This window comes from Mangifera indica, chromosome 2 (assembly GCF_011075055.1).
Source record: "Mangifera indica cultivar Alphonso chromosome 2, CATAS_Mindica_2.1, whole genome shotgun sequence".
Classification (NCBI taxonomy): Eukaryota; Viridiplantae; Streptophyta; class Magnoliopsida; order Sapindales; family Anacardiaceae; genus Mangifera; species Mangifera indica.
The window spans coordinates 4,840,093-4,861,684 of NC_058138.1; the positions used below are offsets into that span (position 1 = coordinate 4,840,093).

Sequence of the window (21,592 nt, forward strand, 5' to 3'; positions counted from 1 at the left end):
ATAATTTAGTTTGAAATTAGTTTAAATCCTTATATGATAATATTGTTAATTTTGTCAACGATATTATTCATAAGTTGTTAATACTATTTATTTAATTGATAACATTATTTATCCTTATAATAATCTCAAATAACATTTTCAATAAGTTAAAACGAATTCAATTTCAAACTATTAATTATTTCAAATAATTGTTAAATAAACTTTATTTTCTATATTATTAGTTAAAACAACATAATAAAAATCTTATATTCAAATCACAAACCTAAACTAGTTAACTAAATATTTAAGTTGATTTGAAATAAAATTTTTATTTGATATAGTTTAATTTAAGTTTAGTTCAAATTTTTATATGATAGTATTATTAACTTTGTCAATAATATTATTTATAAGTTATTAATATTATTTACTTTATTAATAATATTATTTATTCTAATGATAATTTTAAAATAAAAAAGAAGTATTTTTGTTCTAAAATAAATTATTAAAAATAAATTATTATAAAAAATAAATTATTTATAAATTATTACTATATTTAATTATTTTAAAATATTCTTTATATTATATGATATATTATTTAAAAATTAAAGTATTTTTGCTCTTAAAAATTGATATATTATTTAAAAATTAAAGTATTTATATTCTTAAAAATTAATAAATAAGGATAAAAGAATAATAAAATCAATATTATCTTAATAATTTTTTAATATTTAATTAGACTATAATAATAATAGTATTCCTATATTACCCCTAATTAATAAATTCACCTATTATATATATTTATAGTATTTTATTGTTTTAAACATATTTAATTATATCTTTAAATCTTAAATAGTGTAAAACATATGTTTTATATATTTATCATATTAAACCAATATTATAAGTTGTCATATTTTTTTATTTTTTTGGATAAAAATAAAATAAAATAATTTTATAATATATGAAATATCGTTATTTTATATAAAATATATAAAATTCATTCTTAATCATAACAAATTATACTTTTTTTCTTTTTAAAAATGAAATCCCTTATTACAGGCTTCATTTATTTGTTGTGGTGGAAAATGAAAATAAAGTGCTCTTGCAAAAGCAGCTGAGCTGGTTTCTGGCCCTACGGCTATGTACACACAATTATCATAAAAGAGGTCAGTATGACCGTGAGAAATCTAGGTCAGGCCAGTATGAGCTGGTTTCCATTACAAAAGAGATCTATATTTAAACAGAACTCAACTCAGAATCTAATTTTAATCAGATTTGTAACTCATAAGCACTTCTGCCACAATAGAAATTTTGGACACAATCACAAATTTATAGATCGGATTGAGGCCTCGCAAGAAGGCTTATGAGGTATTATGATACAATCTATTCAAATATTTAAAAAATCAACAAATTTGTATCTACACTAAATATGAATCAATTACTTTTGAAAGTTTCATTAAATTCAATTGATTTGATATTTGAAATGACCACCCACCTTATTTATTTGCTGTGGAAAATGAAAAATAATCTAACATAAACAAAGATATTTTTACACACTGTTGAAAAGAAAAAAAATTTTAAAAAAAAATTGTTATTTTTTAAATTTTAAATAAGATATATTATAAGAATTTTAAATTTAAAGAAGGAAATATATTAAAATTTTAATTTTTTTAATAAATAATTATTTTATCTTTAATTTTAACTTTAATTTTTAATTAAAATTATTTTATAAATAAGTATTTATATTTTTGAAAATTAAAAAAAGTAGACTTTAGGTTCTTACTATTCATTGGGTGGGAATTAGTTTTTTGGCCTTTTGACAATGAGAGAAACTCAATTATTACTCTCACTGTGTTACAGGAATTATTGCTGCAGGAAAAAAGTGCAATGAAGAGAAAACTGGCGGATACTGCCATCCTGCCATGGACCCCTTCACTTTCTTCTAGTTGAATGACTATGGCCGATCTATGTCAGCTATTATGGGATCCTCTTCCGCAATACCCATATAAAAATATATAGGCTAAATCACTTATTCTCACTCAAGGTATAGTAAAATCTCAAATTTCTATATTCTAATTTTTAAAAACCTAAATATCTACTTATGATTTGAAAAACTAATACCTACCCTCCAAAATTAAGTTAAGATTAAGAGTAAAATTATTATTTAATAATAATATTTATTATTTATATTATTTTACCCTCTTAATTTGAAAAACTAACAATTTCTCCTAAAATTAAGTTTTAAAAAGTGACATTTTCTCTCTACCTAAGGTTTCCAATTTCGCTGGTGAATTTTCGACCAATGATGGCCAATCTCTCTCTCTCTCTCGGTATCATCTCTCCCTTCGGTGTTCAATATCGGACCGACAACATCTAGATTAGACAGAATCCAAATGAAGAGTTGAAACTCTTCGTCGTCCAAACAAAGTCTGTTTCGTTTAGCCGACGATGACGATCTAGAAGAAACCAATCTCCTCATCTGAATCTTCGTTGTTGTCCAGACGAAACATATAAGAATATTTTTATCTTTAAAAATTAATAAATAAGGATAAAATAATAATTAAAAAAAGTTGTCTTAGTAATCTTTTAATAATTAAATAAACTATAGTAGTCAAAGTATACTTATATTATCCCTAGTCAATAAATTCGTATATTATATATTTTTTATCGTATTTTATCATTTTAAACATATTTAGTCATATCTTTAAACTCTAAATAGTATAAAACATATATTTTATTCACTTATCATACTTAACCAATATTATAAGTTGTCATATTTTTTTAATTTTTTGACAAAAATAAAATAATATCATTTTATAATATACAAAATAACGTTATTTTATATAAAAAAATATAAAACTCATTTCTAATCATAACAAATTATGTTTTTTTTTAAATCAAAATCCCTTATGAGAGAGAAAAAACTGTAACTTAATGTGAACATGATGAATTTATTATAACGTAAATTAAAGTAATTACCTAAAATAACAGGGGCTTAAGCAAGATTACTCAAAAAGTTAAAAATTAAGTAAAAATGCCTTCTTTAATTGCAATGACCAAAATGCCCTTATATATAAAGAACAAATTTGACATACTTTTACCCAAATTTTCCCCGAGTCATTGTTGAAATCTCAAATCTCTTATGGACATTGCGTTCATTCATTTTCTTTGGATTTTTGTCAATTTTTTCATGTTTTTTTAGGACAAAAAATGGCAAAGAAGGTTAATATATCATCCATACTCTTGCTTAAATCAATTTATTGTTAAGATTATTGTGAATTCATAAAGATTTTGAGCATTAAATGTTTACGGTTTCAATTTTAAATAATACATAAAATGTTTTGATTTTTAATCGTTTTGATTGAATTTTTTGAGGGCTGTTGTATTATAGGTTGTGTAGATTTGATTTGTGTTAAAATTGGAGGTTGAAATGATGATTTTTGGTTGAAAAATGCATTATATTCAGCTAGAGATCTGACCTAAGGGACGCTGGGATTTCTTGGGGTGAATAAATTTCCCACAGGTTGGAATGATGCCACGTAGGATGGGGGAAATTTTAATTTTTGAAATAGTTAGGATTCGGGGGATAGAGGGGAACCTATGAGAGGCAAAGGAAAACTATAGGACTTATGTGAGTGTAGAAAATATAGAAGGGGCAAAAAAGTAGTTTTCACTCCTATGGTTTTTTGATGTGTGGTTTTCAAATTTTATATTCTTTTTTCCTATTTTAGGGTTTTTCGATATGTAGTTTTTGAATTTGAGGGCAATTTCTTGATTTTTGTGCTTTTCTAGGTTTGTTTTATGATGTAATTATAGAATTTCAGATCAATTTTTTAATTTTTGTCATATTAAGCTATTTTAACATATAATTTTCGAATTTCATGTCTTTCTTTTCTATTTTAGAGTTCTTTGAAATATAGTTTTTGAATTTTAGATCTATTACTTTATTTTTGTGCTTTTTAGGCTCGTTTTCTTATGTAATTTCTAAATTTCATATTGATATTTTAGTTTTTTTGTTTCTAAGCTATTTCAACATTTAGGGTCATTTTTTTATTTTTGTCATTTTTGGGTATTTCAATTTGTACTTTTTTAGATTTTTGAGTGATTTTTTAATTTTTGACGTTTTAGAGTATTTAACATGTAATTTTTGAATTTCAGTTTCGTTTTTTTATATTTGTAATTTTAAAGTAGACGTATAGTTTTCAAATTTTAGTTTAATTTTTCGATTTTTGACATTCTAGGGTATTTTCATATGTATATATTTCTAATATTTTATTTAAATTCTTTATACATTGTGTAATATCAAAATGTTTCTATATTTTTTTAACATTTCATTTAACCCTTAAATTATTATTGAATATTTAAATGCCCCTTTTGTATAACATACGAATTAGATTTAACAAATAAAATTAAGTTTTGAGTTAAGATTCGTATAAATATATTTTTCTTAAGAATTCATTTTTTTGACTCGAATTCATAAATATGAATTTATTCCTTTCGAATGAATCCACAGTAATTGATATTGAGTGGAAATGAAAGTAAATTTTTGAATGATATAAAAAATTTATGTAAGTGAGAGGTTTATATAGATGTGGTGAAAAGTACTTTTGGTATTGAAAAAAATATTTAGAGCATTTTTGCTTGATTGTTTGAAAAGAAAACATTTTTACTTGGGAATAGAAAAAGTAATCAGGGGCAAAATGGTCAATTATTTTAATTTCTCTTATTATAACTTTGCGGGGAATAAATGATTAAAGTGGGGTCCTACCACGTGAATAAAGTAATATTTATTAGGCCAAAAGACTTATTCCCACCCAAGGTTTAGTGTAATCCCAACTCATACCCATGAAGTTTTAAAAATCTAAATATCCACATATCATCTAATTTTCATTAGAATTTTTTGTTAATAGTAAGGGTAAAATTATTATTTAACAAATAATATTAAAAAAATAAAATTTTATCTTATTTTAATTCATTCGTTTTAAAAATTAATAATTTTTCCTAAAACCCAAGTTTTAAAAAGTTATATTTTCTGCTTTGTTAGGGTTTTTTTTTTTTATCTTCATTTTGCTGGCAATCGGAATTTGTTAGCGTCACCATCACTCCAGTCAAGATCAGTTGCATCTCTTTCTCCTAGCGCACTCTCTCCCTCTAAATTGGCATCTCCTTCAAGGACCAATGTTGTCGATTCGATCTATTGAAAATCAATTAAGATTTGTCTTTATTGACTATTTGTGTTTGTTGATCGTTTACAAAAGTTTTGCTTAGGAAGCCAACGATAGACCTTTCATTCCAGAAGTCGATAATGAATGAGATTTCTTTTAAAATCGAAATATCTTATAAGAGAGCAAAAAACTTTAACTTAATGTGAATATGATGAATTTATTATAACTTTTGTAGGAACAATTGATTAACATGGAGTCCCAACACGTGACAAGGTAATATATATTAAATAAAAAGAGGATTGTATTGTAGAATTCACCCCATTTATTTGTTTCGGTGGAAAATGAAAATAAAGTGTTCCTGCAAAAGCAACTGAGCTGGTTTCCAGTCCTACTGCAATGTACAGACAATTATCATAAAAGAGATCAGTATCACTGTAGCAATCTAGGCCAGGCCAGTATGAGCTGGTTTCCATTACAAAAGAGGTCAATTATTCCTGCAGAAAAAATGTGCAATCAAATGAAAACTGGTCTACGCCATTATCTTATCGTGGGCCCGCTCACGTTTTTTGAAGTTGAATGACTGTGACCAATCAAGGTCAGGCATTTTGGAGTCCTCTTCCAGCAAAACCGATGTAAATAAATATATAAAGAATAAAAATAAAAAATAAATTTAAATTATGCACCATAAGGTAAAAACAAAAAAGCTTGAATATAATTTTTACTGTACAAAAACATGAAGCTTACAGAGAAGAGAAGTGCATGTATAAATTAAACATTTTCAGTCTTACATAAACAGACCGGTTTGAGTACATAAACAGACAAGCATGACAACAATGCTGAAAACAATTTGATAGACCAGCGGTTTTTTATCTCACTCTTAACAATTGAATTTCAATATCCAAACAATTGAATTTTAATTATGAATATTGAATGTGTTTATATTTCTTAAAGCAAACATTAATAAAACTATAAGAAATATATTTAAAGTAGAGGTGCCAACCCCCTCCCTCTTTTGGCTGTAAATCCCCCTTAAAGAATTATTGAATTCTTGCTTGCCTCTTCTTCATCCCATCTTCTCTTTTTATAGTCTGTTATCTGCCCTAATGCCTTGATTTCAGCTTCCATTGTTTGTTGTTTTCTCCTGATTATGTGCCTGAGATCTTCTTGTGTTTAATTATTTTGCTTTCCTTTTGTATATGTGCATGATTGGAGGCCCAACACGTAACTATTTTATTAATGAATTACTCAACTTTATTTGTGTGATGAAAATGTTGAGAGGTTTCATTGAGTGAAAAACAGATCTTTCATTAGTTTATAAACATTTTCTGAGTGTCCAGGTTGGTAATCCTGGTCACTTCAAATCTAGGCCTTTGAAAATCAATCAAACAAACACAGATTACTCAATTCATGACAATTGGATTACGTCAGTTCAGTTTTCCAGAAGAATGAGCTCAGAGTACTAACAAACCCTTACTGATTGATTCATAAGAGATTAAAGCAAGAAGCACAACTTTGTTATCAACACAACATCCTTTGGCCAAAATCTAGAAGAGTGGATTTTCCAGCTTCACTAACACCCATCAATGCCGAAAGCACACCAGGCCTTAATCCAACAGAAATATGAGAAAGCAGTTTGGAGTTTCTTCTTCTCAAAAAAGAGTGAATGAGATATGATGCCTTTAAGTATCACGCAATGGACATAATTGTTCTTGAATCCAGAATGGCTAATGAGGACTACCGCAGGGATGTCAACATAATAGTTCATATACTGAAATATTACTGATAAGGGTTCAAAAGGTAAAACCATCCCACCTTTTAATTAAGATAAGACAAGAAAGAAAATAATGTCAAAAATTAAAGTGAAATAAAGACAATTAGAACAAAAATGGTTAAAAATCTGAAACTGAAAGTAAGAAATTAAATTCACCTTTTGTAGGAGAATTCCTAGACTTTTATTCCACAAGTTTACTATCATTGAAATCTGAACTTCCTTTAATCTTGGCCAACTTTTCTTCAGGGAGCTGCATTTGAATTCGATTGGGTGAACAAACTTGAGTCGCATTAACTCTTCTTAAGTTAATATATGATAACAAGATGAACTTATGTTTCAAGAAACTTAAGGTCAAGATAAAACCAATGTTGAAAAGCAAAGCAAAGCCAAACAAGGTGCCCGGTGCTAGCCAGAAATAATATTCATCAAAGTTTAATCCATGGCTTTCAAGTACCCGTGTGTGGGCAGCACAGACACTATCATAGATAAAACTACAGTCTGGCTATATATATAAAAAGTAGTTTCATTAGTTGACAAGATTGTTGCATAGTTTTCTTGATTAGAGAAACCAAAAAGTCTTCCAATGAGAGCTCACCTTTTGCCACCAAGGAGCAAAAAATTCATTTACTGGAAGACCTATGTCTCTGTATGAAAGAGGGGAAACCCGGAAACCCCACTTCAACCACCTTGGCATGGAGGCTGCAACCAATAACGCAGCATAAGTTTATCCTGTTTGATGATAAATCTTAATCAAATTGGAAAATGTCCAAATAGCCTAACTATGTGTGATAATGAAACCACAGAAAACTAGGACTACTATACAGCAAAAACACCAGCTGTCATAGCAGCAGCCAGAGTCTGGCAGACTGGTGCCAAAGACTAGTTGTAACTGCAAGCAGAGATTCTTCTTTGTTGAATCTCAGTCTAGGACTAGCCTGCAAAGAATAGAATTGAATGAACAACTGCTAGACATCTACTGCTACATACCATCGGTGCACAAGTAAACAGTACAACTACAAACCAGCAATCCGCCATCTGCATCAACAGCTGTCAGCATATTTGTATTGTCCATATCCCAGAATTTAATTTGAAATTCATCACCAGCAGCCAAGAATCAATTCCGTGTTGTATCAAACTGGACAACTCTTAGAGAATGCTTTCTGAAACCAGAATATGTCCTTTCGATAGCTCCTTCACTCTCATTCCACTCAACTAAATGAGATTCATGTTCTTTACTTGTTCTGCACGAGAATAGTCTGCAAGATAAAATATAGAAGTATTACTCTATTTAGAAGATGTAAGAATAGTTAAAAATAATGGCACATCAAAAGCAGACAAGTGCCAAGCATGGGTCTTTCCATCGATGGCAGTAGAAAAAATAAACTGCATATTGCAAGATTGGAAGATGGATAATATGAGATTCAAAGTGATGGTAGCCATCCTATTTCTATCAGTGAGTTACCATATAAAAACAGATAATGATACAGATCACCAATACAACATAGATGAGTTAAAAAAAGATTAACCTGAATATTTTCTTTGTGGTGAGGGCAGACTGAATACACAGAAGCTTCATGGCCTTCAAACTTATACTGCCTGCGTCCAGCTACTACATCCCATACCTGTCACAGAAGATACTACTCTAAGCATCCCAACAAGCCAAACTCATTAATAGGACGAACATTACAATGAGGATATATCAATTATGTTTTCCCTAGAGAAGCAGGTCATGGCCTTTTAAGATGATACTTCAATAGTTTTATCATCTCCACATGCAACTATACAAAGTTGCTCATTGGGATGAACAAATGCAATGTCAATAACTCCACCAACGTGGGCATCAATCTAAAACAATATGTTTTGAAACCGTATGTGGCCATTTTAAAGGAAGAACTGATATTCAATATACAGAATTTACCTGTTGTCTTAGTTCTCCAGTTGGATTGTAAGTATATATCTGAACAATATGTTTTGAAAATGCAACACCTAGACTGGTGAGATTCCAGTCAACCCAGCTAACTTCTCCAGCAACACACCAACTCCAGACAAACTACTGCAATACTCCAACTACAATCCCCACCAATCACCAATCTTCCAAGTACAATAACAAGAATGTAAATGGCAATACTAACTCAATTTACAAGAATAGAAATGATATATGGAAAAATTATGATTGAAGGAAATCTTGAATTCATTATTGGTCTCTATTATTCCACAACAATAATACTGATACAAAACATCAATACAGAATACAACCCTTCCCTCAGCAGTCATACAACTCCAGCATTAGAGAGGCTGGATCTCTCCCTAAATTCCCTGTATTTCCTCAATTTCTGCTTAACCCCTTTCCTTTCTTTTTCCGCTCCATATAATGTTCTTTTCCCTCCAAATTCACTTCTATCATCAGCCGCTGCCACGTTATTCTTCAATGTACCTGTGGTCCCCTCATTCTCTTGAGCCGTTAATTCTGTTATTGCCCTTCTCTTGAGCCGTTTGAATCCTGAACCGAAACTGCTTCAACCTGTTGCTGAGCTCAAGAATCTCAGCTTCCTGTTGCGCTTCCCTCTCTTCTCTTTGCTTTGGTTTTAGCCTCCTTCCTTACGTAAACTCAGGTCCTAACATTGCCCTGCCCATCAAGAGGAGCAAGGTTGAAAAAAGATGAACCATGTTGTCATAGGATTCCCAGGTATTATCACAAGAAGGAAGACCTCTCCCCTTAACTAGCAATTCCAATTCACTCTGGCTGGAATATCTATAATCCAAGACATCTTCAGGTTGGACCACCAACTCTAAATCTTCCTGGAGATCCTCTGGTGTCTGCTGAGACTCAGAATCAGACCCCAATTGTTTCTTCAACTGTGAAACATGGAAAACAGTATGTATCTTAGCAGATTCCAGCAGCCTTAATTTGGAAGTGACTTGCCCCCCTCGATCCATGATCTCAAATGGTCTGTAAAATCGAGGACTGAGTTTTTCATTTGGACATGATGCTAACAATCGAAAGCGGCATGGCTGGGGTTTCAGAAATACATGATCATCAACCTGAAATTCCACATGGCTGAGTTTTTTATCTGCTGTTTGTTTCATCACCTCCTGAGCCCTATGTAAATTGGATTTCAATTCTTCCAAAATAAAGTTCCTCTGCCGCATTAATGCATTCACATCCTGAACATTGGATTGGTCATCTGCCCACCGTAATAGAGGAGGAGGGTCATGGCCATCAACTGGTTTAAATGGTGACATGCCAGCAGAGGAATGAAAGGAAGAATTATATGAGAATTCAGCCCAAGATAACTATTTAGGCCAACTTCAAGGCTGCAGTGAGCAAAAACAGCGAAGATATTGCTCTAAACATCGATTGATGACTTTTGTTTGGCCATCCGTCTGCGGATTATAGGCCGAACTAAACTTCAACTGAGTCCCTGAAATCCGGAATAATTCTTGCCAAAAATGACTCATGAAAAGGCGGTCACAATTGGAAACTACTGGAAGGGGAAAACCATGGAGATTACCGATCTCCTTAATGAAGACAGCTGCAACATCACGAGCTGTAAATGGATGCCTGATAGCAACGAAATTAGCATACTTCGACAATCTGTCCACCGCAACCAAACTAACATTCTGCTGCTTAACTGTAGGCAATCCCAAGATGAAATCCATAGACACCTCTTCCCATATTTTGTTCAGTATTGATTGAGGCTGAAGAAGGCCTGATACTTCATCCTCTGGCTAACTCCACATTCAGCTACAAACCTCTGCACATCCCGTTTCGTTCCTTCCTAGTAAACCACGGAAGCAAGGTATTTGAAGGTATGAAAGTAGCCAGAATGACCACTATAGGGAGAAGAATGGAATTCAGTGAGCAATTGGGGAATAAACCTGGAATGTTTGGGAATTACTAACCGTCCCTGATATAACGGAAGACCTCCTCTGAGTGAATAGCCAGTATGCGAATTTGGATTGTTGATAACATCCTGAATCAGTTGCTGCAATCTGTCATCTCTACCGACCTCTTGCAAAATACAATCAACCCCTTGATTTTGAACCGTAGACATGGCCTGCAATGAAGTAGTAAAAGAGAGATTTCGGGACAGCGTATCAACAGTTTTATTCTCACGGCCGGGCCTGTAAACTATGTCAAAATCGAATCCAAGCATCTTGACGAGCCAACGCTGCTGGTCATGACTGACGATCTTCTGTTCTGTGAGAAATTGTAAACTGCATTTGTCTGTGCACACCTGAAAATGTCAGCCCAGGAGATAATGTCTCCACTTCTGGAGAGCCAGCATAATGGCCATGAGTTCACGTTCATAAACCGACTTCCCCTGATTTTGAAGAGAAACAGCTTTGCTCAGGTAAGCTATGGGTCAACCCTCTTGCACCAACACTGCGCCTAGCCCCTTACAGGTAAGCTATCAGTCTGTACTATAAATTGTTTCAAAAAATATGGAATGGCCAACACTGGCACTGTGATCATAGAACGGCTTGCTGAGCTTCATCGGACCATTGGAAAGCATTTTTCTTCAAGAGTTTAGTTAGTGGTTCGGTGATCTTGCCATACCCTTTAACAAATCTGCACTAGTAGCCCGTCAACCCCGAAAATCCTCTGAGATCATGAATATCATGCGGTACTGGCCAACCTGCCATATCTGCTATCTTCTTCGAATCTGCCTCCAGACCACTGCTGGAAATAATATGTCCAAGATACTCAATACGATCTCTGGTGAATGAACATTTCTTCTTACTTTGAACCAGCTGCTGATCTTTTAAAATCCCCAGAACAATCTTCAGATGCCGCAAGTGGTGATGAAAATCCTACTGCAGATGTGTATATCATCAAAGAAAACCAAAACGAATTTTTGTAAATACGGCTGAACAATGTCATCCATCAAACTATGAAATGTCGCCGGAGCATTCGATAGCCCGAACAACATCACCAAGAACTTGTAGTGACTCTCATGTGTCCGGAATGCTGTTTTTTCTACATCCTCTTCCCTCATCCAGATTTGGTGGTAGCCGAATTTAAGATCTAACTTCGTAAAGACTGCAGCGCCACTCAACTCATCCAATAATTTGTCAATTGTGGGAATCAAAAACTTATCTGGAACTGTTACTCGATTAAGCGCACAATAATTGATGCCAAAACGCCACCCACCATCCTTCTTTTTAACCAATATCATAGGGCTGGAAAATGGACTAATACTGGGTCGAACTACGCCGGCAGTGAGCATATCATGCACAATTTTCTAAATCTCACATTTCTGGTAAAGGGGGTATCGATACGGTCTTAAATTGGGTGGCTGAGCAACTTCCCGAAGCCAAATAGCGTGGTCACGTCTCCTCTGTAGTGGAAGCTCTGTTGGTTCCCAAAACAAGACTTCGAATTCAGTCAATAATTCAGAAACCTGGGGATGTAAAGGATGGTCCTCTTGATCCGGTTGTAAGTCTCGGGACTCCAGAACCACCCAAAATCCGTCGCCACTGTCACAAACCAACTTAAACAAGGTTTTGAGAGAAGATTCCAGCTTAATGAGAGCGGCATTCCCCTTTAGTGCTACACGTTTCCCTTCCCGCTAGAACTTCATTGTGTGTGTCTTCCAGTTGATCTTCACTTCCCCCGGCTTATTCAACCAGTTGACGCCTAGTATTGCATCCACAACACCCAATTTAAATGGCAAAAAATTATGTTTAATCGTTATCCCCTGTAGCTGCAGAATAACCTCTTCACATCGGCCAATTGCTCGCACCCTTCGCTCATCACCCAGTACCACGGTCGGAATCCTTAATTCTTTCATTATCTTCTCAGACAAAAAATTGTGGGTCGCCGCACTATCAATTAAAACCAACACTTTTTTCCCCATCAATTCCCCCCTGAGCTTCATTGTCTTCGGTGAATCAACTACCATAACAGAGCTCGAATGTAGACTGATTTCCACCTCTCTGCTCTCCACCAGAAGTTCTTCGATCTCTGTTTCCTCCATTTCTTCCACACTACAAATCATTACCCGTAATTGGTAAAACCGACACCTGTGACCAGGCGAAAACTTCTTGTCACAACGCAAACACAAGCCTCTCTTAACTTTGGATCGATACTCTTCGTCGGAAAGTGCCCTCTCTCCTGGGAACTGAAGACGATGCTACCGTGCTGGCCGTGGGTTTTGAGGTCGGGTTACGGATCTGGGAGGTTTGGGTAATGTTTGGTTGAAGCATAACATTCAGCCTTAATTCATTTAGGCCACGGGTCGGACCTTGTTGTGGATTATGGGCTGGGCTGGCCTGATTGCGTTGGCTTGAGGGAGTGGGCGTGTTTGCTGGGCCGCCAGTGCTTGGGCCATTAGATTTGGAATATGCGCAGAGTGAACCCGAACTCACAAGAATGGGGCTGTTATGTGATGGATATGGCCAGCCATTTGGACATGATTGGGCTCTTGGGTGATGGATCCCGCTGGGTTGGGTTACGTACTTGTCATCGATTATCAGATTCTTCTCCTCCACTTGCCTGGCTCTGTTCATCACTTCCAGCAGCTTCTTCGGATGGAACATCTTGACTTCCACCCTAATTTCATCAAGCAGCCCATTCAAAAAGATCGTCTTCATGCTGTCTTTCGTCAATCTGTTGACTGCCGCTGATAGTAGCTCAAACCTACTCCGAAATTCTTGCACCGTTCCCATTTGCCAAAGGGCGAATAATTCTCTTTCAACCGTCTCTCAGTTCACAAAAAATCCTTAGTTGTCTCCATATTCGATTCTAATTTCTCCATCTGAGTGTTCATGTTTTTCACATCATTACCTAATTTTTCCAATCCTCCTTTCATTGACTTCACCACACCCTCAATGCCTTCCACCCTCGACTCCATCAGAGTCATACTCTGATACCAATTGGTGAGATTCCAGTCAACCCAGCTAACTTCTCCAGCAATGCACCACCTCCAGACAAACTATTGCAATACTCCAACTACGATCACCACTAATCACCAATCCTCCAAGCACAACAACAAGAATGTAAGTGGCAATACTAACTCAATGTACAAAAATAGAAATGATAGATGGAAGAATTATGATTAAAGGAAATCTTGAATTCATTATTGGTCTCTACTATTCCACAACAATAATACTGATACAAATCATCAATACACACTCATTCAACTCCAGTATTAGAGAGGCTGGTGTTAGAAATTTCATGATATGGACTAACATTAATTATGATTTTGGTTTAATAAAACCGAGTAATTGAATAATCCAATGTCAATTTAAATATGGGTTTAAGTGATCAACAAAGATAAACCTAATACATTTAAATGTTATAATCTGGGTTGATAACACAAGTGTGGGCCTTAAGGTTTATTGAACCTTAATGAGAGGTCAATTAACTTACTATAAATTGGCTAAGTCTCAGCTTCAAAACCTAATACAGTATAATTTTTCTATTCAAAGCTGTTATTTAGGGAGGTTTTTAGAGTAGAAGATTAAGTCACATTGAGAGGTGATATCGACAGATAATTTCAAGTGATTGTAATAGGTTTTTTGGTTTCAAAATATATGGAGATTCAGGTACTTCTACAACCTAAAGTTTAATTCAGTTTTTTATAATTTATGTATAGATCTTGATATTATAATTGAATGATTTATTTTATTCTGTTTTATGAGATAAATCTTATATGTGGTATCAAAGCAATATGCATTAGGTTATGAAATCTGAATTTGATGATTAAACTCTGAAATTATATTTTGAAAACTCTAAAGCTAGTGTTTTAATTTTTTTTTAATTATTGCCTTTAACAATTCTAATTTTGAATTTGGGTTCTTGAATCGAAATTAAGGTTTTGGTTAAATTCCTAAATTAGGGTTTAAAATTTCAAAATTGGAACAAAATTTTAGAAACTAGGGATTTGTTTTTAATTGAAAATTCAAATCTTAGAATTAAGAACAAAGTTTGAAATTAGGGTTCTGGAATTTCAATTCAAACATTGCAAAATTGGGGAATTTAGTGTTTAATTTGATGTTGAAAGGTTTCAAATTGAACCATTAAGTTTTGAAATTAGATTTGAATAATCTCTCATTTTGTTTTTGGGGTTGGGAGATTTTTGTGCATTTCTTGAGTTTGTCTCTATCCTTCCAATCCTGTTTAACATCATTTCTAGCTGTAAACACATGATGATCCATATATGCAATTGTTATAGCTACAACACGGACATCATGCATAGCAAATTGTCCACTTTCAAATTCGTCAAGTAATAGACAAATATCTTTGAGGTCATGAACCAATTTATCTAGTCTATTCTATAAGTCTTCCATTGTCAAGTTAGCTCCTTCAAGTATATTTAGATACACAACATGTCTAAACAAGTCTGATATAAAACTATTATTTTCCAAAGACTAGCAATTAAAAAAGTTTTTTTTAATTCATCATCTCTTAAATACTTGTAACTCAAAGCGATCTTCATGTTTTCCTTTTCTAGGAATCTGATGAACTTTGTCGATGAAGGTATTCTCAATTCTTGCAATACAGTCTTCCAATAATATAGATGACTCTTGTCTTTTAATGCTTTTGCTATTGTACAAATAACAATACATAAACCACCACATTCTTTGCATACATCATTTGGTAAAGAATGCAATCTATGTGTTTGAATAACATTACCTGCAAAGGGACCTTGGATTATACAAATTGATTTTCATTTTACATCCATACTTTGGATTTGAAAACAAGAAAAGTTAAAGGTTGAATTTCACTCATTTCCAAATAAATCAATCAAAATTTTTTATGTAAATAAACTCTACTTATAATGTCTAATAATATTCCTCATATATATAATATAACAATTCTTTTATTTGACAAATATAATAAAAAATTACTAATTCGACAATAGGACATTGCCTTAGACTTAACTAACTTTAGCCAAACCTTTGCGTTTCTAATATATAGAATTGATATCATAATTAAGTTTATTTTTTAATGACAAATAATTATTTAACATTTTCTTATTTACATCAAACCACAACATTTACTTAAAAACCATAAAATTTATGAGTTAAACAATAAAAGACACAAGTAAAAGTTCTATAACACAGCTATCTGCCATCTTGGTGAATAGGTTCCAAGCATCTTCTCCATTTAAAATGCCCATCGTGAAATTATTTGTGGAATCCATCTTCTCCAACATATCTAAGTTTCTTGTCGTGAGTAGAAGTTTATTTCTTCCACGATCAGCTTCACAAAGAATTCCTACCGTCTTATCAAGTTCTAGAGGTTCCCATATATTTTCTAGAATTAGAAGGATATTTTTATCCTTCACTTTTGAATACAACGTCTTTGCTATTTCACGTTCGTTTTTCAGTTCCAGACCCAAGTTGTCTGCAGTTGTTGTTTGAATCTTTTTTACATCAGGAATTTCTGAAACATGTAAAACCAAAAAAAAAAAAATATGCCCATTTAGAACTTAAAAAAATAAAGCAAACCTCAACAGATAAACAATTTTGTATTGAACGTTTCTTTACCTCAACAAAAACAATCTCTTCAAAGAGCTTTTCCTTCTTAGCTTTCCTACCAAGTTCCTGCACAGGAGTGGTCTTCCCAAGACCACCCATCCCGTAAACACCAATCATGTACACATTCTTATCATTTAAAGCATCCCATACATTCTTCACAGTGGAGTTTCTTGATTCAAAAGCCAAGTAATCTTCACTAGATCTAACCCAGATCTCTAGTGGATTACTAGGAAAGGAAACTGGACCAAATTCCTTTTCTTGCTGGAGGAGTGGATCAATACCATCCTGCTTTAATTTGAATGCTTTCTTGCTTTGTTTGTAGTGAATGACGAAGTTGGGGAACAATCCCTTGAAACAACGCGGGTCGTTTGCTTTCTTTTGAATCAACTGCTCTTCCTGTGGTCTTCCTTAATCTCCAGCCTTAATCAAAATTTAGCGATTAAGACAATCTGCCACAAATAGGCTGAAAACAGTTATCGTGGTCTTCCTCCTCTTCCTGTGGAATGTTCATTAGATCAACAAGTCTTTGCCTTTGTTGGGGCACAGCCACTCTACTTATCCATAAACTGCAACGTGTTCATTGCAAATACGAGGCATTGAAGAAAATAAATTTGTGAGAGTTTCTATGCAAATAAACATAGAATAAAATTATATTTACATATTTTTTATATATAATTTAATTATATAAATTATGTATTATTATGCGATTTAATAGTTTTGAATAAAAATAAAGTAATATTCAATTTTATAATTACACATCATTTATGTATCTAACTTATGTGTTAAAAAAATATACATATAATAATACTCATAAAAATAATGCAATTAGGTGCCGAAAGATGCTAATTACAATGTCAAACTGAGAAAAATATTTAACAAAAATAGAAAATACAGATGTCAGAGTGTAACTTAACAGACAGTGGTAAACAACTAAAAACAAAACCATAACTAGGGGAAGATATCTGTTATTAAAATTAGCTTTGGGAAGCTAATAAATTTTATTTATTTAATATTTTTAATCACATAATGATGCGTTATTATTTATATATAAAATTATATATATTATTTATATCTATAACATAATTCTATTTAAAATGAATGCATGTTAGGTTAATTTTTTTATTTTATAATATATTATAATATTAAATTGTATGAGTAATTGTAATAATAGGCAATTAATGTAATAAAACCAGAGACATCAGCCGCATAGAAACCTTTCATGATTGAAAATATGGAAAAATCTTTCATGATTGCTAAGGAGATAAAATAGGAAATTTCCTATAGAAATGTTTTTTCTTCTTTTTCAAATTGAGGAGACAAAATAAAGTTTTAGATTTTGGAGACTAAATTATACTCTCATTCATCTTCATCTTTGCATAGTGGATTTCCATTGTAATTATTCTTCCTTGCTTTGTCTGATTTCATATCTCAGAAACTCATCTACATCTTTAGGAAGTTGTCACATGATCAATACTAATATCTGATTGACTCATTTTCTTGACCTTGCTTTTTCTTACTTTCATATCTAATCAGTACTAAATTACAATTCTACGAACTGTTTGTTAAATTATTTGCAGAGCAATAATTTTTTAAATTTACAGTTTTTTGTTTTTGTCTATTATCAGTGAAACGACATCAGTAAGATTAATCTTATTTAATTTTTTATTTAAACTCCTAATTTATAAGAAAATTAACTAAAAAAATTTTAATTAAGAACGCATGATTTTCGTACCTGTTTGTCTGTAAGTTCCAACTAAATAGTGAATTGTGAATGATAGAGTAAGTTACCAGTTAAAGAAAAAAAAGACATTAACAAGACATTTTTCAGACACTGGAGAAAGACTTACATTTGGTGCAATTATTTCAAGTCTTATTTTTGTACTTACTCTTTCAAATTGTTATCATTTTAGTCTCATCCCTTTTTCATTAGTAAAGCTGACAACATGACACCAAAATATCATAAATGAAAAAAACTTTAGCTAACTTAATTTGACTCATTGATCAATTTAATTTTAAGTTGAATTTAAAATAAAATTTTAATTTAATAATTTAATTTGAGATTAATTTAAAATTATATTTAATAATATTATAGATGTTACTTATTTTATTAATAATATTATTTATTTGTTGATATTCTTTAATAATATTTTCAATCAATTTAAAAAAAAATTAATTTCAAATTAACTATTATAAATTCAAACTAAATTTAAATTAATTTATATTTAAATTTAATTTTACTCAAATATAATTTTAATCATTTTTTTTAAATTTATACTCTTTAAATATATTGATAGAAAATATTTTCAGAAAAAGTACAATAAAAAATTACTTTTTATTTTACTTATAATTTACAGGAAAATCAATGAAATAAAAATTTGACTAAGTTGGATACGTGGTTTCCAGCTAAAAAGTGAATAACAGAATGCTATGAAATGAAAGTTTTACCAAATTCAATTGATTTGACCACTCACCTCGTTAATTTGCAATGGAAAATGATTGAAGTAGTAGAAGTAAATAAAGAGTAAAATTCAGTTTGTATATAGATTAAATAAATTCATTTATGTAAATTAAGATTTTAATTTTTAATTATTTATTGATATTAAGTTATAAAAATAAGCTTATAAAATATTTATATATAATATTATTAAAAGATAATTTATTGAAAAAAAACATTTTTAAAAGTTGAAATAAAAATATCTCCATTGAAAATATTTAACCAAAAAAAAAAAACTTCGTTGATTGTTAAAGGGTTAAAATAGAAAATTTTCTGTGGAAACATTTTGAAAAACTCTGCCCTGATTTTGCCTCTTTGTTGTCTTCTGAATTGTCTCCTCATTGTTTCTTGTTTTCTCCTGATAATGTGCCTGAGATCTTCCTATGTTTAATTCCTTTGCTTCCTATGTTTAATTGGAGACATAACACATTACCATCTCATTAATGAACTACTCAATTTTACTTCTGTTATGAAAATGTTCAAGAGTTTTCATTGACTGAATAAAAGAAAAGAGCTTTCATTTGTTGGCCACTCTAAATCCAGGAGAATGAGCACAGAGCACTCAGTACTAACAAGCCCTTACCGATTTTTTCACAAGAGATTAAAGCAAGAAGAACAAGTATGTTATCAACACAACATCGTATGGCCAAAACATAGAAGAGTGGATTTTCCAGCTTTACTAACACCCATCAATGCTGTAAGCGCACCAGGCCTTAATCCCACAGAATATCAGAAAGCAGTTGGGAATTTCTTCTTCTCCTAAAGCCAAAGGGAAGTAGAAGGCAAATTATACACAAAACATGCAAAAATGAGTGTATGAGAACTGATGCATTAAAATATCATGCAATGGAAATAATTGTTTTTGAATGCAGAATGGCTAATGAGAAGTACCGCAGGGATGCCAATATAATGCTTCATATACTGAAATGCTACTAGTAAGAGTTCAAAAGGTAAGACTATCCTACCAGTTAAATAAGATAAGACACCAAAAAAAATAATGTCAAATATTAAAATGAAACAAAGACAACTAAAACAAAAATGGATAAAAATCTGAATTGAAAGTAAGAAATTGAATTCACCTTCGTGGGAGTACTCCTAGACTTTTCTTTCACAAGTTTACCATCAATGGATTCTTGACTTCCTTGTATCTTGCCCTTCGTTTCTTGCAAAATCATCGCACAAGATGATCAGGGGGCTGCATTTGAATTTTACTGGGTGAACAAACTTGAGTAGCATTGTTTCTTCTTAAGTTAATATATGATAACAGGATGAACTTACGCTTCAACAAACCTAAGGTCAAGATAAAGCCAATGTTGAAAAGTAAAGCCAAGCCAAACAAGGCCCAGTGCTAGCAAGAAATAAGATTCATCAAAGTTTAATAATCCATGGCTTCCAAGTACCCAATGGTAGTGCTTTTGGGCAGCACAAACACTACCATTGGTAAAACAACCATCTGATTATAAATATAAGAAATAATTTCATTAGTTAACAAGATTGTTGCATAAGTTTCTTGATTAGAGGAGCCAAAAAGTGTTCCTATGAGAGCTCACCTTTTGCCACCGAGGAGCAAGAAATTCATTTACTGAAAGGCCTATCTCCCTATTTGAAAGAGGGAAAACCCAAAAACCCCACTTCAACCACACTGGCATGGAGGCTGCAACCAATAACATAGCACAAGTTTATCCTTTTGAAGATGATTTTGAAATCAAATTGGATAAGGTCCATATAACTGTGTGTGCTAATGAAACGACCAAAAATTAGGACTAGTATAAAGCAAAAACACCAGCTATCATAGCCAGAGACTGGTGATATAAAGGCAAGGTGCACTACGAAATGTAGAATGAACTGACAGAAGAACTTAAAATCATAGCAATCAATTAAACATCAGAACCTTAGCCACCAGAAAATGAGAAGCTTTCTGCAGCCACCACTTTTAAATGATTTAAAAAGTGAATTTAAGCATGTTGTTTAGGAATTTATATCCTAAGTATGTAATCATCTTCTTTTACGTTGCTACAAAAAATTTACAAAGCTTATGCTAAGAATTCGGTATACTGTCATTTTGGAGAATAACTGATGATAAGCATTCGATGTTGGTGCACTGATTGATCAAAAAACAGTTGTTGCAACATAACGAATCGATAAATAATATAAAATTAAATAGAAAGGTGTTTATGTATGAAAGGATACAATGTACTTGTAAACACAACTGTTGCAATTAAAACTTACCTCTTGACCTCAGGACTTTACCCAATGACATAGTAAGGCATGCCCATGTCATGAATATTTCATACACGTAGCAACTTCATATGCAACAATACATCTGATATAAACAAGATAAGTATGCTGAAGATGCCTTTGTGTAAGCATCTACATCTGGGTCCGGAGCAGTGCCATCCCTCTCTTTTACTGAATTCCGTCATCATATCTACACAAGCAGAAAAATAAAAAAGGCTCTGTACCTATCAACTACTCGTGAGAATTGATAAGGTGGCTATGATTAAAACTTCATTGAATTATATTTAAGGAAGCCTACTTCCTCAGTTTCCAACACCAAGACATTGGGCAGCAAATTCAAGTATTTCTCTCAGTCATCACAGCAACATGCATATCTTCTTGGCTTATATAAGCTGACGTTTTCTAGGGAACAAATTCATTCAACCGGTGACCATTGAAGGAAACTTTTCCCCTATTACT

At 32.2% G+C, this 21,592-nt stretch overlaps 2 long non-coding RNA genes across 2 annotated transcripts; both read right to left on the bottom strand.

Annotated features, from left to right (window-relative positions):
• Positions 1 to 6,225: 6,225 nt before the first annotated feature.
• Positions 6,226 to 7,500, bottom strand: LOC123209033. The gene is made up of 2 exons (XR_006500921.1): positions 7,069 to 7,500; positions 6,226 to 6,953 (listed from the first exon to the last, which is right to left on the bottom strand). It is a non-coding gene; the product is annotated as an uncharacterized LOC123209033 (long non-coding RNA).
• Positions 7,501 to 19,330: 11,830 nt separating this feature from the next.
• On the bottom strand, positions 19,331 to 21,590 carry LOC123209029. The gene is made up of 5 exons (XR_006500918.1): positions 21,432 to 21,590; positions 21,125 to 21,323; positions 20,446 to 20,549; positions 19,975 to 20,348; positions 19,331 to 19,654 (listed from the first exon to the last, which is right to left on the bottom strand). It is a non-coding gene; the product is annotated as an uncharacterized LOC123209029 (long non-coding RNA).
• Positions 21,591 to 21,592: the final 2 nt, after the last annotated feature.